General features: G+C 44.2%; 2 pseudogenes; one reads left to right on the plus strand and one right to left on the minus strand.

Annotated features, from left to right (window-relative positions):
- Positions 1-1228: 1228 nt before the first annotated feature.
- LOC105541311 lies at positions 1229-2231 on the minus strand (annotated as a pseudogene).
- A 4198-nt stretch (positions 2232-6429) lies between these two features.
- Positions 6430-18526, plus strand: LOC105541316 (annotated as a pseudogene).
- Positions 18527-19132: the final 606 nt, after the last annotated feature.

Below are 19132 nucleotides of genomic sequence, written 5' to 3' on the forward strand. Positions count from 1 at the left end.
ACTCTTAACTCCACTGGCTGTAACACCTTTTTACTGAGATCTTCATGGCACAACTTCTTGTACAGGTGTTTATTAATAGTCACTCTCTACACATTTTTTCTATTCCTCAACACACAGATGAATTGTGGTTTGGACTTCCCAATTGAACTTTCAACCCAACAGTTCCTGGAAATTTCTCGTACCAAATTACTTAAGATGTTGTCAAAATCAATAATCAGTCATTTTCCTATTGCATTTGATACATCAGCAGCATCCAACATAGTGGCCCACACTCTTCTTGAAACACTTTATTTGCTTGACTTTTACAAGGCCATCTCCTCCTAATTTTCCTCCTACCTGCTACCAACTCCTACTCAGTATATTTAGCTGGTCCCTTCTTCTCTGTTCAACTTCTAAATGTTGATGTATCTATTCCAGGATTCAGTCCAGGAACTTTCCCCTTTATCCATGAATATTCTTACCATAGCTTATTTCATCTACTCCTGTGCCTTTAAAAATTATTCTATGTTACTCATGTCCAAATTGACCTCTCTAGGACTATAACACAAGGGGTGTAATTATCCTAAAGTAACCCAGGAATTTAATAAGCTGGCCTAGAAGAGGGATTTCCTTTTCCCAACATGAGGGGCTATGCCTACTATAGCTCCCTGTACAATGGGTGGCTTTCTCCCCTAAGAAAATGGAAACTCTTTGCATGAGGCCCAAGGACTCTAGATGCTGGGCAGTTGAGTTTCCCAGACAATCTTGTGAACAGTTGACACCTAAATCCAGACTGTTTCACACAAACAGCCTGTGTGTTCCTCCATTATTAAAGCTGTGTCCTTATGCTTACATGACAAAAAAAAAAAAAAAATTTATAATAAGGGAGACCAGTGTTCCTATACTGGAATGAAGACTTCCATTGTGAGCCCATCATTTCCTGACCATTTATGCCTTAGCATAAAATAGGATAGAGAAATCATGCTGTCTAATCTTTTTCTGATCAGTAATATTTGCGAGTTTTCCTAATATAGCATTTTGTTGGCCTAGTACATACAGAGGACTTTATGGATGGTACAGGACAAGGTAGGGTTCCCTAGGCCCCTCCCTCTTCAGGGATTCTGCATGGAAACTGTGAGAAGGGGAGATTCTCAGTGTGGTGGGGGACTGAGTGTGGCAGAGACTCCCCAGCACCTGAGGGCCTCTCTTTTCCTCTCATGCTTTCACTGGGGCTGGTGGTCCAGAGGTCTTACTCCTTGGAGGCCGTCTGGGCCATGAGGTTCACCACTCTGTTGCTGTAGCCAAATTCATTGTCATACCAGGAAATGAGCTTGAGAAAGTCTCATTGAGGGCACTGCCAGTCCCAGGATCAAAGGTGGAAGAGTGGGTGTCAATGGCTACGTTGGAGGAGACAACCTAGTACTCAGTGTAGCACACGATGCCCTTGAGGGGACCCTCTGATGCTGCTTCATTACCTTCTTGATGTTATATTTGGCAGGTTTTTCCAGATGGCAGGTTACGTCCATAACCAACATGTTGGTGGTGGGTACATGGAAGGTCATGCCAGTGAGCTTCCTGTTCAGCCCATGGATCTCATTGCCCACAGTCTTGACAGTGCCAGTAGATGCAAGAATGATGTTCTGGAGAGCTCTGTGGTGATGATGCCACAGTTTCACGAAGGGGCATCCACAGTCTTCTCTGTAGCAGTGATAGTGTTGACTGTGGTCACAAATCCTTCCAATATACCAAAATTGTCATGAATGATCTTGGCTAGAGGTGTTATACAGTTGGTGGTACAGGAGGCATTGCTGATGTTCTTGAGGCTGTTTTCATACTTCTCATGGTTCTCACCCATTACAAACATGGTGGTATCAGCAGATGGGGCAGAGATGTTGACCCTTTTAGCTCAACCCTGCAAGTGATCCCCAGCCTTCTCCGTGGCAGTGAAGACACTGGTGGACTCTATGATGTACTCAGTTCCAGAATCACCCTATTTGATTTTGGTGGGATCTAGCTTTTGGATGATGGTGGTGGGATTTCCATTGATGACAAGCTTCCTGTTCTCAGCCTTGATGGTCCCGTGGAATTTGTCATAGGTGGATTCACACTGGAACATGTAGACCATGTAGTTGAGCTCTATGAAGGGGTCACTGATGGTAACAATATTCACTTTATCAGAGTTATAAGTAGCCCTGGTGACCCAGCACCCAAATAAAGCCAAATCCATTGACTTATGCCTTCATTTTCACCATGGTGCCTCAGGGATGTGGCTGGCTCTGCACAAAAAGATGACACTGTCTGTCAAATGGGAGAAGCAAAAAGCTACAGCATATTATTTAACCCATAATTATCATACTGAGAAATTCTTCACACACTCAGATGCCAATAGGTGGTGACTCAGATGAGCATCACTTGACATAGCATGCTGACTTTCCCTGAGCATGTGGACAATTCAGTTGTCTCATTATCGCTTGGTTAAAAGACTATGCTTTTCCCCATTGAATTTAGTATTGTTAAAATCAATTGGCCATATGAATCCAGGCCATTAACACAGACATACACAAAAATTCCCTCATAATAAATTATAGGCTTAAATGTAAAGGCTAAATTATACACCTCTTAGAAGAAAACATAGATTAGCATATTCATGACCTTGAATTAGGCAAAAACCCAACTTTTCCTGGTTAAAAAAAGAGTTTAAAGATGAGACACGATCAAAACTAAAAATGTTGCACTTAAAGACATCAAAAGAAAATGAAACGATGAGCCACAGACTGAGGAAAAAAAATCGAATCATATGTTTGATAAAGGACTTATATCCAGGGTATAAAATATACTTACATCTAAACAATGAAAAGATAAATAACCTAATTTTATAAATGGGCAAAATATATAAATTGCCATTTCACCAAAAAGGTGTAGGAATGGCCAATAAAGTACAAGAAAAGATAGTATCATCAGTGAGCAGGGAAATGCAAATCGAAACTACAATGAGACACCACTTCTTACCCACTAGAATGCTATAATATAAAAGAAGGACAGAAACAACTGGAGGAAGTGAAAAAACAATGATGTGGAAAACTGAAACTACTCATGCCTTGTTGATGGGACATGTAGTCATGTTGAAAACCAGTTTGGCAGTTTCTTAAAAACTTTGAAGATACATTTACCATATGACCTAGCACTTTCACTCCTAGTTCTTTACCCAAAAGAAATAAAAACCTACGTCCACACAACACATGAATGTGAATATTCATAGCAGCTTTATCCATAATAGTCCATAAAGTGGAAACATATCAAATATCGATCAACAGGTGAATGAACAAACAAATGGGAATTATCAATACAATTTAATAGGATTTGACACCTAAAAGGAATGAAATATTGATATGTGCTACAACATAGATAAACCACAAAAGTGTATTAAGTTAGGTGAAAGAAGACAGATACAAAAGAGCACATATTGCATGATTCCATTTATATGGTGTCCAGAAAAGGCAAATCTCTAGAGTCAGAAAGTCAATTACGGGTTGCCTTGAGTTGGGGAGTGGGAATAAAAGGTGGCAACTGATAAGCATGAGGGATGTTTTAGGAATGATAGAAATGTTGCAAAACAGGAGCATGGTGATGGTCATACGTGTCTAAAATTTTACTAAAAATAATCGAACTCTACACTTAAAAAAGGTGAATGTTACGATATGTCAATTATACCTTAGTAAAGCTGTTTAAAAACAAAAAAGTTCAGTAGTGTGGGCCCCATCAGTCTTGCCTTTTGTTTAATTTCTCACTTTCTTTAGGGCTTATATTTATTGCTTCCACTCAGAGACTCCAAGAGACACTGGCTGAAATCTATCAGCCTCCAGAACTCTCAACAGCTGAGGGAATGACCGGCCCCACCCTTAAGGCGATGGGGGATACATAAGATGCATTCCAGCATCTGATACAGCAGACAAAGGCATGTGATGCACCTGGGTGATTTCAGATAGCGCTCCACAAGTCTCAGCAAGACCCAGGGCCTGTAGCTAGTTCCGATAACTTCAGAGAACTAGCTACTACATCTTGCAGCACAGGACCAACCTTTCCTAGGCAAGTGGGTTTGAAGCATTGGTAGTCAGGTCCCAAGTAGCAGATGAATGTCTACAACACAGGAGGTGGGCAAGACCCAGAGTGGGGTTTCAAACCAAACCATTTGTCGAGTATTATTTCCAGCAACTGCAAAAAGCATTCTTTTCACGTGCTTATGGCATTTTCACCAACATAGACTATATGCTGCACCATAAAATAAGTCTCAATATATATCCAAGAATCAAAATCATATGGAGTATATGCTATGGCCACAATAGTATGTAATTAGAAATCTGTAGCAATAAGATATCTAGAGCACCGGGCACAGTGGCTCAAGCCTGTAATCCCAGCACTTTGGGAGACCGAGACGGGCGGATCACAAGGTCTGGAGATCGAGACCATCCTGGCTAACACAGTGAAACCCCGTCTCTACTAAAAATAGAAAGATTAGCCGGGCGCGGTGGCGGGTGCCTGTGGTCCCAGCTACTCGGGAGGCTGAGGCAGGAGAATAGCGTGAACTCGGGAGGCGGAGCTTGCCACTGCACTCCAGCCCAGGCGACAGAGCTAGACTCCGCCTCAATAAATAAATAAATGAATAAATAAATAAATAAATAAATAAATAAAAGATATCTAGAAAGCCCCCAATCTTAGAAAACAAGCAACATACTCTAAATAACACTTTGGTCATAGACGAACTCACAAGAAAAAGTTTAAAATATCGTTAACTGAGTGATGATGACCCAGCGCCTCAAAATGTGGGACGCAGCTGACATAGTGCTTAGAGAGAGACTGACAACTTTAAATGCCTGTGGTGGAAATGAGCAAAGGAGTAAAGTCAATTATCTATGCTTTCATCATAAGAACCCTGAAAAAGAAGAGTAAAATAAACCCAAAGTTAATAACTATAAGCCAATAATAAAGAAAATCATGAAATAAAAAATGAGCAAACAATAGAGACAATCAGTGGTCAAGTTTTCTGTACTCCATGTACAAAACTTCGTTTCAGAATGATTTTGTATTTAAATATATATCCAGAACCACAGAAATCTTAAAAGAAAAAATTAGGAAAAGATGGGAATAAAATAAGAATAAAAATCAGAAAGTAGTTGCCTACCAAGTAGGTTGGGTACAGTGCGAGGAATTAACTAAGAACTTCTTTCCAAGAAGAAAATGACCTCTGTTTTTTTGGGTGGTACTTATGTGGGCATACATAACTGTCAAGTTTCACTGAACTGAACACTTGAGATCTGGGCAGTTTAATGAATATAAATTACATTTTTTTAAGAAAATAAAGTGTCTCGGGAGCTTATGGTGGGTAAATTCAGGCAGTTCTAATGCATAGGCTTCAGCAGCACTCACAGCATGTTCAGTTCAGGAATTTGCTGAAAATGGTTTTGCAGTCAAAAATATGGGATACATTCAAACATCTATGACAAGAGTTATTGGGGCAAACAACTACAAATCTCCACTCTTGTGGTACAAGCCATATTATTAAGCAGTTACCAATAGATAGCTTTCCTTCAATGATGTTCTTCATCTAGCAACCCAGAGCTCTTCAGGGGAAAAATTTCAATTGAGGTTTGGATATATTGGGTAGGAAAGAAAGTCACCTTACATAAAACTAAGTGATTGGAGATGTCACCATTGCAAATTTCTAAACTTTGCAAGACAGCAGCAACATTTCAAATGCCACTCAGACAGGAAATAATGGGCTCATATGGATTTCCCTCCAAACATATTTACTGCACAAAGGCAAAGTTCACATTGTACTTGGAGATTTCTCCCAGTCTAGTTTAACTTCACAGATTGCAGATACCAGACAGCTGGTATCAACTGACCAGTGTCCTGTTAAGGCTACGCCTAAGACTCTTTACCACAGTCTTTTCCACAGACTCTTTACCACACACTTTCCCACTTACTCCTTTTCGAAGAGTAGCCTTAGGATTGGATTTCTCCTCCTGTTCCTGGGAAGAATTAGAGATGTAACCTAAAGGTCACTATTCTTCTGAGAAAAAGAATGCTTGAGGAGGTGGGAGCAATGAGTATGTGGCGGTTCAGAGTGATAAGGGGCAAGCCAGGAGCCACAGAGCATAAAGCTCCAGGGCTGCCTTAGGGGATGAAGTGACCAGCACCCTGACTCTTCTGTCCAGCTTTTAACCCTTTAACTAATGGTTAGAGCTTTTTCATTTTCTTTCAGCTACTCTTGGCAGTGGTGGGGACATGGAAGTTTTGCAAAAAATAGGGTGGAGGAAAACAAGGCATCTGTGCAAGTCTATAACCATTTTACCTCTGTTTTTAGTCCTCTCCATGGTCACCCTAGAATAAGATCTGCTCTGCAGCATCTTCTATTTCCTGGCAAGGGTTTCCTGAAATCTTGGATTGGCCATGACGGGCTGGAGCTGCCTTGTGACAGGAGCAGGAGGGTTTCTGGGTCAGAGGATCGTCCGCCTCTTGGTGAAGAAGGAGCTGAAGGAGATCAGGGCCTTGGACAAGGCCTTCAGACCAGGACTGAGGGAGGAATTTTCTAGTAAGTAAACTTGAGTCGTGGGTGTGTGGCTCCATTTTAAACCCTGCATAGGTGTGGGGAGGTGGAGCTTTTCTGGCAAGTTATGGAAAGTTGTAGCCAAATCTAAGCCAATCCCACATCCAAAGTCATCAAAAAAAGAAAATTAAATAGTATAAAATGGCACAGTGTGAAAGATACTGGACGGGCTGTCCAGAGACTGGATTCTGCCCCTGACCTGGAACTTGAGAGGCAGCCACCTCAGCCTCCAGGTCCCTTTTCTTTTCATCTAGAAAATCCCACATCAGTTCTCTTTCTTGTCTACAACTCTTTTATGCTCTGAAGCTTTTTGTCTTGGCAATTGCTTTACAACATTCATAAAGGACAGCATGTACCTGGAGACCTCACCAGTGGGTCCCTGCCTCTCTGGACCGCCCTGAGCTTTGTTTTGTTTTGTAGCATCCTCAGCATCTTTAGTGGAGGTAAAATAAAAGGAAGCGAAGGTAAAGATGAGTGTTTAAGCGTGTGTGTGTGTGCATGTGTGCCTGTGTGTATGTATCAGAGAGTGAGAAAGAGAGAGAAAATGAAGGGGAGAGAAAAATCAGAGAGAGAAAATGAGAAAGACAGAGAATGAATGAGAAAGAGTGAGAGAGAGAGCATCAGTGAGAGGGAGAGGGTATGCACAAGTGCACAGCACAGAGCAGAGACAGAGTAAGAGGCAGTATGAGACCAGACATGCCTCATTTTCATTTCTCACATATGGCTTTTTTAAAACCATTTGTCTCTGTTGCTCAATACCACCCCCCTCCGAAAAAAACTGCAGAATTTGTTGTAGCAACTCCTTGTGCAAATAACACTATGAGGAAGGTAGAAAAGGGGTGACATCCAAGTGGACAATGAATGCATCATCAAGGTCCAGAAACATAAAGCGACTTGCCAAGGTCATCTGATTAATGTGTAGCAGAGCTCAGACCAAAGCTTCATCCAGTGGCTTCACTTGGCTCTGGGGCTGATGCTTGGCAAAGCGGGTCTTCAGTCTCTCCCTTTGCCTCCCTGTGTGCCCAATTCCCTGTCCTCCTCCCCATCCCATGGGATTGGGAGGACTGTGTGTCTACATGTGGGCTCTGACTGTGCAGAAGGTCATGCCCTGCCCACAGAAAAGTCCCCCCTTGACAGCGTTCAGGGACCACACCCAGCACTTTACTCTTCTTTCGCTCTTCTCTGACCTCTTCTGATTTCCTCCACCCTCTGTTCTAAAGGTGTCTTCGATAAACACATATTAACACTTGACCAATTTTAAATGATTGTAATCCTTACGTCTCACCAGTATTTGTACTCTAACAGTTAATACAAAGAAAAAGCAATGCTCAGCCTAGAGGAACAATTCCCTGTGGTGAAAATGCAGGGGATATAATGGATGGACAGAAGACTGTATGAAGATAAAAACAGAGAATGCTTTTGGTGTTTTTTCTGTGCCAGGCACTGTTCTACATGGTTTGCATGTGCCCACTCATTTGCTTCTCATAACAGCCCTATGAGATCATTAATATTATTATCCTCCTTCCTTACAGATGAGGAAACAGTCAGAGAGAGGTTAACGCACTTGTCCAATGTCCCGCAGTTAGAACATGGCAAAGCTGGATTTGAACCCATGTAGTCTAGTGCAGCATCTATGCTCTTAAGCAGTAGTTCGTCTAGCAGCTTGGGGAACGAGGGAGCTATGGCTCCATCCACAAAGTCCCCTTTCCTGGTCTCTAGTTCCCTGTGAACTCGTTGGGGAAGAGTGATTTTCTCTTGGCTTTAGACTTCTTCAGCTTTGAAAAGGCAATTCCTTTGAGCCAGTCTGTCTGAAGTTGGCAGCAAAGGGGAAGCAGAGGAAGGGAGCAGGAAGTGCAGAGGTGGAAATAGAACCAGAGAAAATTCCACTCTCAGGCTGTCACCCACGTCCTCCCCAGCAGCCTCTTCCCTGCCTCCCCCATTGCAGGGCCTCCTTGGAGGTGCCTGACAGTGGGAAGGGGCTGGGAGTAGACAAAACAAGGCAGAGGCATCAGGAGAGTAAATGGTCCCGCCTGTACCGCAGAAAGGAATTTCTCCAGCCTTGAATTTTTCACTCTGAATTTTACTCTCACTGTTCTTTGGCCTTTGTTGCCAATTTCATTTAAACTGACTTATTCTTACTCTTTCTCAGAAAAGTTGATTCTAAACAACCAGTCCTGCACCTGGTGTACAGGGTACAAGACTTGGAGGTGGGGTGGGCAACTTTGAGCCTTCACTAGAAACGTGATTTTTAATCTGTCCTTTAAGCTGAGCCTCAGTTTCCTCACCAATAAAATGGGACTCAGAATAGCTACCTCATGAGATAGCAGTAAAAGGAAACAAGCAAGCTGTGAGCCATATGCAGATTATAAAGCACAAATGAGAGTAGAGTATTTATCTGAGCTCCATGTAGCATGATGTTCATTTTGGGGCTAATTCCAGGTGACAACTTTACTGGCAGCATCACTACCTGTGGATTTCAGAGGAGCCTGAAGACATTAATGTTGTAACTGCTCCCTGGGCTACAGAGCTAGAGGTTAGTCCATTGGTGACTAACTCATTTTCAGCATTGCTACTTGCTTTTGATAATATCCGATAAGAATTTTCAATAGAATTCATTATTTAAACTCTTCTGCAATTCCCTAATAATGGCTCCATTCTCCTCTCAGTTGCCTGAGCAGGAAACTGTGGGAGTGATTTTATCTTCCCCTTTTCCTCTCAGCCCAGCTCCAGTAGGTACCAGGACCGTCAAGGTAAGGTCTGAAATTCCAACCTGGTGTATCTCTCCCCTCCTCTGCTTCCACTGCTGGACCCTGCTTCCAGCCCTCGTCTCAACCTTGGCACAGACATTCTGATTAATCTCTTGATCAACTGGATTTCTCATATCCCCTATACCAGTCCGTTTTATATCCTTGAGGCAAGGTTAACTTCCTACACTACAATTCTGCTTCTGTTTTTCTTTTTCTTTGTGAAACAGGATTTTGCTGTGCCACCCAGGCTGGAGTCCAGAGGCATGATCTCTGCTCACTGCCACCTTCACCTCCTGGGCTCCATCCATCCTCCTACCTCAGGCTTCTTATTAGCTGGGAATATAGGCACTCACCACTAAGTCTGGCTAATTTTTGTATTTTTAGTAGAGAGGGGGTTTCTCCAGGTTGCCCAGGCTGGTCTTGACCTCCTGGATGCAAGCAATCCACCTGCCTCAGTCTCCCAAATTGCTGGAATTACAGGGGTGAGCCACCACCCCTGGCCTGCTTCTCTACTTATTCCAAATATAAATAAGGGGTTTTCTTTGACATGGTGCTGGAGACCAAAAATCATGATTCTGCATTACCTACAGAATTAAATTCAAACTTTTCCCTCTTATACCCAACTCTCCACAATCACCCTACTCTCCTTAAAAATTTTGGTGAGTCTCCCGTGATCCTAGCAATACTTATATTCCAAGCACAGCTGACAGTTCATTGCTTAGATTACTTTTCTGAAATGAGATGGGGTAGAAACAGATGTTTGCTCTTTCCCAATAAATTGCTAAACAGGCTGACTTCTGTGTCTTTGTTTACTTGTTCCTTCCGTGGAACGTACACCCTCCACTCTAACAACCCGCCTCTAACCATCCCCGAACACCTATGTAACATCACCTTTATCAGGAAACTTTGAAGCCAGATTCGGAAACCCTTCCAAGGACCTGACCCGTGTTCACACAGAGCTCCAGAACAAGACCAAGCTGACAGTGCTAGTAGGAGACTTTCTGGATGAGTCATGCCTGAAGAGAGCCTGCCAGGACATCTCGGTCGTCATCCACACTGCCTCTATCATTGACTTCTTTGGTGTCACTCACAGAGAGTCTATCATGAACTTCAACGTGAAAGGTACAGTAGCCTGGGGAGGAGATGGAGCAAGGTGGGGCAAACAAGGATGAGAAAGATAAACAATGAAGGAAGAGAAGTCCCTCCACTGAACACCTGCTATGCGCTGGGCCAAGTGCCTCTGCTGATCACTACCAACTGGGGGAGTTCAAAGCTGCTACCTTCAGTTTTTTACATGAGAAGACTAGGGCTGAGAGATGGCAAGTAACTAGTCCAAGGCCTCCCAGGTAAGTAAGTAAGTAGGAGAGTTAGACTTTAAACTCACCCCGGTGTGACTCCAAAGACTGTGGATGCTCCTTCCACTGTGGCTCCAGTCAAAAGTCAACTAAACTCTGACTTCAGACTCTTGATATCCAGCCACCCCTTGCCTTGCATCTGTGGGCCAGAATCAAACCTGCCAGGTGCCACCATAGTCATCATTTTAAACCTTGTTTGTAGGCTGATGATAATGAAATGGGAAAAATCCCTTGTCCCCCTCACAGTGTGTGTGATGGGGGTGTGGCTCCCTTCTTCAGTGCCCCAGCTCAGACCTCTAGGGGAGCATAGAGACGAGCAGGCTGGGGGGCTGCAACTCCAAAGCAGTGTCTAGGGTGAATGTTTACAGCTCCTGAAGCCCCAGTGGGCGTGTGTTACATGGTCCTCCTTTAGTTTTGCTCTTTTAGTTTTGCCATCTATAGGCAGCTTGTGTTAACCAGCTCAGTTAGACCTTAGACCTTCTACCTTGTCACAAGGACAGAGGGCTTTCTATATCCTGGGTTCTTCTCTTAGTATACCAGAAAAATTTAATCACATGTGAGCTTGGAGAATGAGTGCAAGCTTTTATTGAGTGGAGGTAGCTCTCAGCAGATGGGGGGATGCCAGAAAAGAATGGTTTTCCCCTGGAGTCTGCTGCTCAACGGCCTGACTCTTCTCTAACTGCTTGGCCAAACTCTGCATCCTTCTGCTGGTCAGTGCATTCCTCTCGACGTCCAGCTGCCCTGTGTTCCTTCACTGATGTGCTTCCCTCGACATCTAGCTGCTTCTGTCTTCTTTCCCTGATCTGCTCCTCTTGACGTCCAGCAGCTTGCGTGTGCCTGCTAGAATCTTGGGGCTTTTTAACAGGCACAGGATGGGGGTGTGGCAGACCAGGGTGGCCTTGGGAAATGCAATATTTGGGCAGAAAATGCCTGTCCTCACATAGGTCTGTGGGGGTGGAGTCTTAGCCACAGACCACTCCCCACTCCCCTTCCCTCCTATCCAGCACATCTTTTTCCCCAGTCCATATCATTTAAAGGGATCATGCTCTTCCCTTTATGGCACTTCCGTATCATATCCCCTCTCTGAAGAGGTACATCTAACTGCCGTTAGAATATGGACAATTAGGCCGGGCGCGGTGGCTCACACTTGTAATCCCAGCACTTTGGGAGGCCGAGGTGGGCGGATCACAAGGTCTGGAGATCGAGATCACAGTGAAACCCCGTCTCTACTAAAAATACAAAAAAAAAAATACAAAAAAAAAAAAAAAAAATATGGACAATTACCAGTCTTAGCTGCTTCCTGCTGACAGGGGGTGTTGTTTTGGGGAAAACAGCAGTCATATTCTTTCCAGGGGTCTATCTAAGGGTTCCTAGCAAACGGGAGCCATCCTCTGAGGCTCCGGTTGCCTTACTGTTTGGGATTTGATGGTTCCTAGGGAGAAAAAATAAGTTTTATAAGGTTGAGTATGCATGGGCTAAACATGTGTATTATACAGGGGAAGAATTTAGTGCCATAGATTACAGAGACAAAATGTAAAATGTACTAACAACATTGTACCCTGATCTGTTTCACCCTGGACTGGTTAAACTTTAGAAGAGACATAACTGTTCTTGGTATATCTTCAGCAGTTAACAGGTACACCCCGGAAATTCTGAGGTTTGTGGGCCTGCACCAAGGCCATTAAAGCTTTTGTTTTTTTCCTGTATCTCCTGTCTCTTTCCTGGACCTTTCTGTCTCTATTATGAAAGATCGAGATGGCCACTTTCAGGAGACTATCTGGTCCCAGGGCCTGTTTCTGCAACTTCCTCCGGATGTCAGGAGCTGCCTGAGTAATAAATTTATCGTTTAGGATTAGATGTCTCTCGACTGAAGCAGGAGATAGAGAGGTGTGCATTACTAAGACCTCACTTAGCCTTTCCAGTGGGATTTTCATCAAATCCTTGGTCAATCATGGACAACTTGGTATAATTGAGAGGCTTAGTCTTAGTTCTACATAAACCTTCCATGATGCACACCTGAAAGTGTCTCATTTTCCAGTCTTCCATCTCATCATTATGATCCCATGTAGGGTTAGTCACTGGTGCTACTTCTCTTTCAGTTGGATAATATTCACCCCTTTCCATGACACTATATGTGATACAAAGCTCATCCCCAAATCTCTCTGCTGCTTGCACAGTGGCCTGTTTCTCAGTATCTGTCAGGGTCTGATTCAAAAGTAACATAAGATCTCTCTGGGAGAGTTCAAATATTTGGGTGAAATCCTAGAAAGCCTCTATGTATCTATCAGGGTCATCTGAAAGCTTCCTAATATCCCCTTAATTTGCTTTAAGTCCTGTGGGAGAAGGAGACCTGGAACTTACTGAGCCCAAATTCACTGGGCATCTGTTGCAGGGGCAAGAGTGAGGCTGGGGCTTGTTTAGGGTGAGGATTTCTAGGAGGAGTGGAGTGGTTGAAGCTGGATAGGGAGGTCAGGATGAACACAGAGGAGCAGGGCTGAAGGGATCTGGCTTCTCTGGTGGGAGTGGTTCTGGGATTCTTATCTTTAACTCTGTGGCTTGCCCCTTGCAGCCTTTCCTGCAATAGCAAACAGGAGGGCTGGATCAATCCTACATTGTCAGCAAAGGTCTGGATCACCTTGCAAGGTATAGAAAGCCTGCTCATATGGAGCCTCAGACCATCTGTCCTCACATCTACAGAAAAGTTTCAACTGCCAGATGGTATAAAATAAATGGTCCCTTCCTGAGGCCAAGTCGGTCCTTCATATAAATCATAATTTGGCCAAACCTTTGTGCAGAGGGATATGAGACATTTTTTTTCCTCCAGATTCTGAGGGTCAAAGCAGTCCCAATGGTTTACAATACACTCCAGAGGAATATAAGCTGGGGGTGGTGTAGGGAACTGGTTGCCCATTCTGAAAGACAGGGAATAGAGGCATCTATCATTTCCTTTCTTCTTTCAGAAAATACTCAGGGCGTGATGGAGAGAGAAAGAGAGTGTCCTCCCTTCACTTTCCACCTCTTATTCCTGAGGCTCAGTGACCTTGGCAGGTGCCGGCCATAGATACCAATGTGGTGTGTCCTCATAAGGCAGGGAAAGCCTAGAGAGTAGGAATTACCTGCCCTTGCCTATGCATCCATTCCTCCCTACTGTTGGCAAACTTTGAGTTCCCTGGATCTGTTTATGCCATGAAGCATGGCCTCCTTCTGTGGGGTGGGGTTCATTCAGCAGGAATTGGTCCTGCCCATTTACACTGTACCTGTTGACTGGCTTTGGATCCCTCACCTGTTTTTTCTTTCTGGGGTCTAAGCATGAAGCTTGGAATTGAGTTTAGAACTGAAAAGGCATTTCAGAGGCTCTTTGTATCCATGAGCCATGCTGAATTTGCAGTTTTCAGCCAGCAGGGGTCACCCCTCCATTAACTTCTCTATCAGAAACAGAGTCAGAGGGGGGCCCCTCTCACCTACAAAAGGAAAAAAGAGAAAAACAGTTAAAGGGACAAAAAAGTGGGGGATGCTAGGAGAAGAAACCTTTGCTTAGTGCAAGTGGGCCCCTTTAATCCTTATAACTTTCCCCTGGTTCAGACCAGGTTAAATTCCTTGGCCAGGGGAGGAAAGGTCCCATTGGCACAGCAAGTGAGAAATGTGTCCATTCCTTGGCCCTGTGGGGTCCCAGCTACCTCTGGTTTTCTCCCACCCCAACTGGTCGCTGTTAGGCTCAGCCTTTGCCTGCTGTGTGTATGCCCATGTTCCTGAACTGGGAGGGGAAAGAGTAACAGAAGGTGCCCTGAGCCATGCATGCCTGTAGCTGTCATCATGGAGGCATACATGGCACCTTTAGGAACAATTGGTCTGATTTGCACCTTAGTTGTCTGAGTCTAAAGCTCATTACATTTAGTAACATTGCCATAGCCTGTAGCAAAACCCTTAACATTATAAAGAAAGAGATAAGAGATTTCAAACTGTGGGAGAGAGAAAAAGAGAAAAAAGTAACAGAGCATCTTACCCACAGGAAAGAGAGAGAGGTGGCAGTGTTTTGGAAGACAGGTAGACCATAGAGGTTTGCATTTGCTCACACTCATCTTCCTGAGAGCCTGGATGAGCCCCCAGTAGAAATGGAAAAAATTCTCTTGTCCCCCTTGCAGGGCATGGGATGGGGTGTGCTTGCTTCTTCAGTGCCCCATTGTTCAAACCTCTAAGGAAGCACGCAGATGGGAAGGCTGTGGGGCTCCAGTCCCATGGCAGTGACTAGGGGTGAATGTTTACAGCTCCTGAAGTCCCACTAGGCATGTGTTACAGGGTGCTCATTTAGTTTTGCTGTCTATAGGCAGCTTATGTTAACAAACACAGTTAGACCCTCTATCTTGTCACAAAGACAGAAGGCTTTCTGTATACCAGGTCCTTGCCTTGGTGTACCAGAAGACTCAGATCACACCTGGACTTGGAAAATGAGTGCAAAGTTTTATTGAGTGGAGGTAGCTCTCAGCATATGGGGAAATCCGGAAGGGGCTAGTTTTCCCTGGAAGTTGGCCACTCAATATCTCAACTCGTCTCTGACTACACAGGCCAAACTTTGCATTGTTCTGCCAATTGGTGCATTCCTCTCGACATTCAGCTGCCTGTGTGTTCCTCCACTGATGTGCTCCATTCCACATCTAGCCCCTTCTGTCTTCTTCCACTGATCTGCTGCTCTTGACATCCAGTAGCTTGTGTGTGTGACTGCTAGGGTCTTAGGGGTTTTTATAGGCACAGAATGGGGGCATAGCAGGCCACGGCAGTCTTGGGAAATGCAACATTTGGGAAATGCAAATGCAAGACCTCACCTAGGTCTGTGGAGTTGGAGCCCTAGCCAGGAACCACACCCTTCTCTACCCAGCACTTCCCTTCTCCCCTTCCATATCATTTAAAGGGATCATGCTCTTCCCTTCCAACCACTTCCATATCAAGAACATACAGAGCTGTCCTGACCACGTCAAAGAAATTCTCTCGAGAGAACTAGCAAAGTTAGTTCACAGAGGTCTATCAGAACAGAATTATCCAGTACATGCTTTCTCACAATATTTTCTTAACAATAAGAGTTTCCCAGTATCCAGAATACGGTCTCTTCAGCTCACCACAGGGGCTACTATTACCGAGCTATTTTCTGTAAGGTGCTCAAAATGCACTCTCATTCAGTCCTCATTCGTTAAATGCTTGGTGGTCTTTCCGAATTGTGGCTTACCAACCTACTTTAAATTCAGACACATTTCCTTAAGGAATCTTTCCATGCAGTCTCACCTGCTGATTCCCAGAGCCCAATCTCTTAAGCACCACAGTACACAACCGCTGGCCTGGCCCTCCAAACTCAATCTACTCTGATGCGTTTTCTAACAAAACTAATTGCTTTTGGGTCTCCAGCACCATCTAAAAAAAAAAAAAAAAAAGAAAGAAAGAAAGGAAGGAAGAAAAAGAAAAAAAAAACCTTTCCAGTTTCTGGTTAGCCATACCTCTAAGTACCCCTACAGTGCAAGGAGGGTGCTAAGAGTAACCAGTTTTTCATTTTAATTCTTACTCTCCACAGCTCCCAACAACAGGGGATGTGAAATGATAGGGAAGTGTTAGAGGCATCTGTTTCCTCAAACCATTGTCACTCCCAGGCTTAGAAAATACTTCACAATGTTGGTCAATTCCCCCTTGAAGGTAAACTAACTAATTTTCTCGGCCGGGCGCAGTGGCTCAAATCTGTAATCCCAGCACTTTGGGAGGCCGAGACGGGCGGATCACGAGGTCAGGAGATCAAGACCATCCTGGCTAACACGGTGAAACCCCATCTCTACTAAAAAATAGAAAAAACTAGCGAGGTGAGGTGGCAGGCACCTGTAGTCCCAGCTACTCGGGAGGCTGAGGCAGGAGAATGGCATAAACCTGGGAGGCGGAGCTTGCAGTGAGCTGAGATCTGGCCACTGCACTCCAGCTTCGGTGACAGAGCCAGACTCCGTCTCAAAAAAAAAAAAAAAAATTTTCCCTGCCACCAGATTAATTTCTGAGAACATAAGGCTGTCGTCTCTCCAGAAACCCAAATTCCACAGAGAAGGGGCCAAGAATTAAAATAATAATAACAATAATCTTTTGCCCAGCAAATTTCTTCCTTCTTCAAGGGAAGGCACTCCAGATACCTCCATGAGTTTCGCTTCCACACAGCTCAGTGGAGGCTGCCAGGTCCTCTCAGTGCAGATGTTACAAGCAGAGGGCACACTCCCTCCCCAGTCCTCCACCAGGCTCCACAGGAAATGCCGGTGCAGGGTTTAAAGGAAGGTTTGTCACCCCCACTATGCATTACCAGGTAAACAGAGTCACAGTCAGAATTGGAAGCATCTTTCCCAGGGAACGCACAATCAGGAAAAGAGTGTGGGTTTCCAGCATGTTCCCATAACTCACTGTTTGCTCAGTGACTCCAGGGATGGTCCTTGTGACAAAGTTTTATTAGTCCTCAACAAAAGGTAATAAATATCAGCAATTTCATGTATATTTAAGAGGTATATTGCCTATATACAACTGTGAATATGTGTGTGTGTGATGTGAATTCTTCCACTGCCTCTTTGTGCCTAAGGACTGGGACTGTCTGCATTCTCATAGTATAGCCTCCTGATTTTTTAGATTTTAAATGTTCTATTTTCAATGGTATTGATGACAAATTATGATTTTTCAGTATCCTTTCTTGGCAAAATATAAAGTGATAACTTTATATAGGTCCTTTATATAGTTCCTTTTCCAAAATTATGGTACACACACACACAAGCACACACACACATGTCCACGAAACCCCAAAGTCTAAAAATTCTTGCTCTCCAAAACCCGAATGTCAGTTTCTTTTCATTTTTGTGTTTTTCCTATGGCTGTAGCATGACCCAATCTCAGTCAGATCCACTGAAGAATATACCTCGAGTCTATTACAACCACTGAACTTGGGAGTGAGGAGTGAGATACACAGATCTGCTCACGTGGCTGGCCCCCCTTAGGGATATTTCCTGACATTGACAGCATGCTCTTCATGGACAAGTACCCAACAGCTGTTGGAGGCCTGTGTTCAAGCTAGTGTGCTAGTCTTCATCCACCTTAGCAACATACAGGTAGCCTGGCCCAACTCCTACAAAAAGATTGTCCAGAATCGACACGAACAAGAGCCTCTGGAAAACACACAGCCCGCTCCATATCTATACAGCAAAAAACTTGCTGAGAAGGCTGTGCTGGCGGCTAATGTGCGGACTCTGAAAAATGCTGGCACCTTGTACCCTTGTGCCTTAAGATCAATGCATATCTATGGGGAAGGAAGCCCATTTCTTACTGCCAATGTAAATAGGGCCCTGAAAAACAATGCAATCCTGTCAACTATTGGAAAGTTCTCCACAACCAACCCAGTCTATGTGGGCTGGGCCCACATTCTGGCCTTGAGGGTCCTGTGGGGCCCCAAGAAGGCCCTAAGTATCCGAGGACAGTTCTATTACATCCTAGATGACAGGCCTCACTAAAGCTATGATAACCCTAATTATACCTTGAGCAAAGAATTCGGCCTCTGCCTTGATTCCAGATGGAACCTTCCTTTATCCCTGGTATGCTGGATTGGCTTCCTGCTGGAAATAGTGAGCTTCCTTCTCAGGCCAGTTTACACTTATCGACCGCCCTTTAACAGCCACACAGTGACATTGTCCAACAGCATGGTCACCTTCTCTTACAAGAAGGCTCAATGAGACCTGGCATATAAGCCACTTTACAGCTGGGAGGAAGCCCAGCAGAAAACCATGGAATGGGTTGGTTCCCTTGTGGACCGGCACAAGGAGAACCTGAAGTCCAAGACTCAGTGATTTAAGGATGACAAAGATGTGCATGTGGGTATTATTAGGAGAGGTTATCAAGCTCTACCCTCCTGGCTTCATACAGAAGGTGACAAGTGCACAAGCCCGGGTCCTGCTGCCTCCCTTTCACACAATGCCCAACTTATTGTCTTCCTTGTGTCATCAAAACCTGTGCAGTCACTGGTCCAACCAAAAGCTTTCTGTCCTAATCGTATACCGGAGCACACACAATGCGACTTGCTGTTACCAAATCTCATGGGCTGCTTCTGAACAATTTGGGATCTCTTTTAACTTGAGGGTCTCTTTGGACTACCATAGCTCCATTCCCCTCTTAAATGAGAAGGGATTTCTTTTCTTTTAAATTTCCTATTTCTTCACAGAGTTCAATGAAAAGAGTAATAAATGATTTAATGCTTAACGTGGAGAAAGGTGTGGTTACTGTTAATACATACTTTTCTCCTTTCTCTTACATTTCCAGGTATCACCATCTCTTATTGAGAAGAGTTGGATGAAACAGGAGTTAGGGGGTAGGCAGAGTAGTGGGAGGGTCAGGAAGGGCGGATGAAGACTGAATGAATAAGCTCTACTATGTTTCACACGTGTACAACATGACCC

This window comes from Mandrillus leucophaeus, unplaced genomic scaffold (assembly GCF_000951045.1).
Source record: "Mandrillus leucophaeus isolate KB7577 unplaced genomic scaffold, Mleu.le_1.0 Scaffold1054, whole genome shotgun sequence".
NCBI lineage: Eukaryota > Metazoa > Chordata > Mammalia > Primates > Cercopithecidae > Mandrillus > Mandrillus leucophaeus.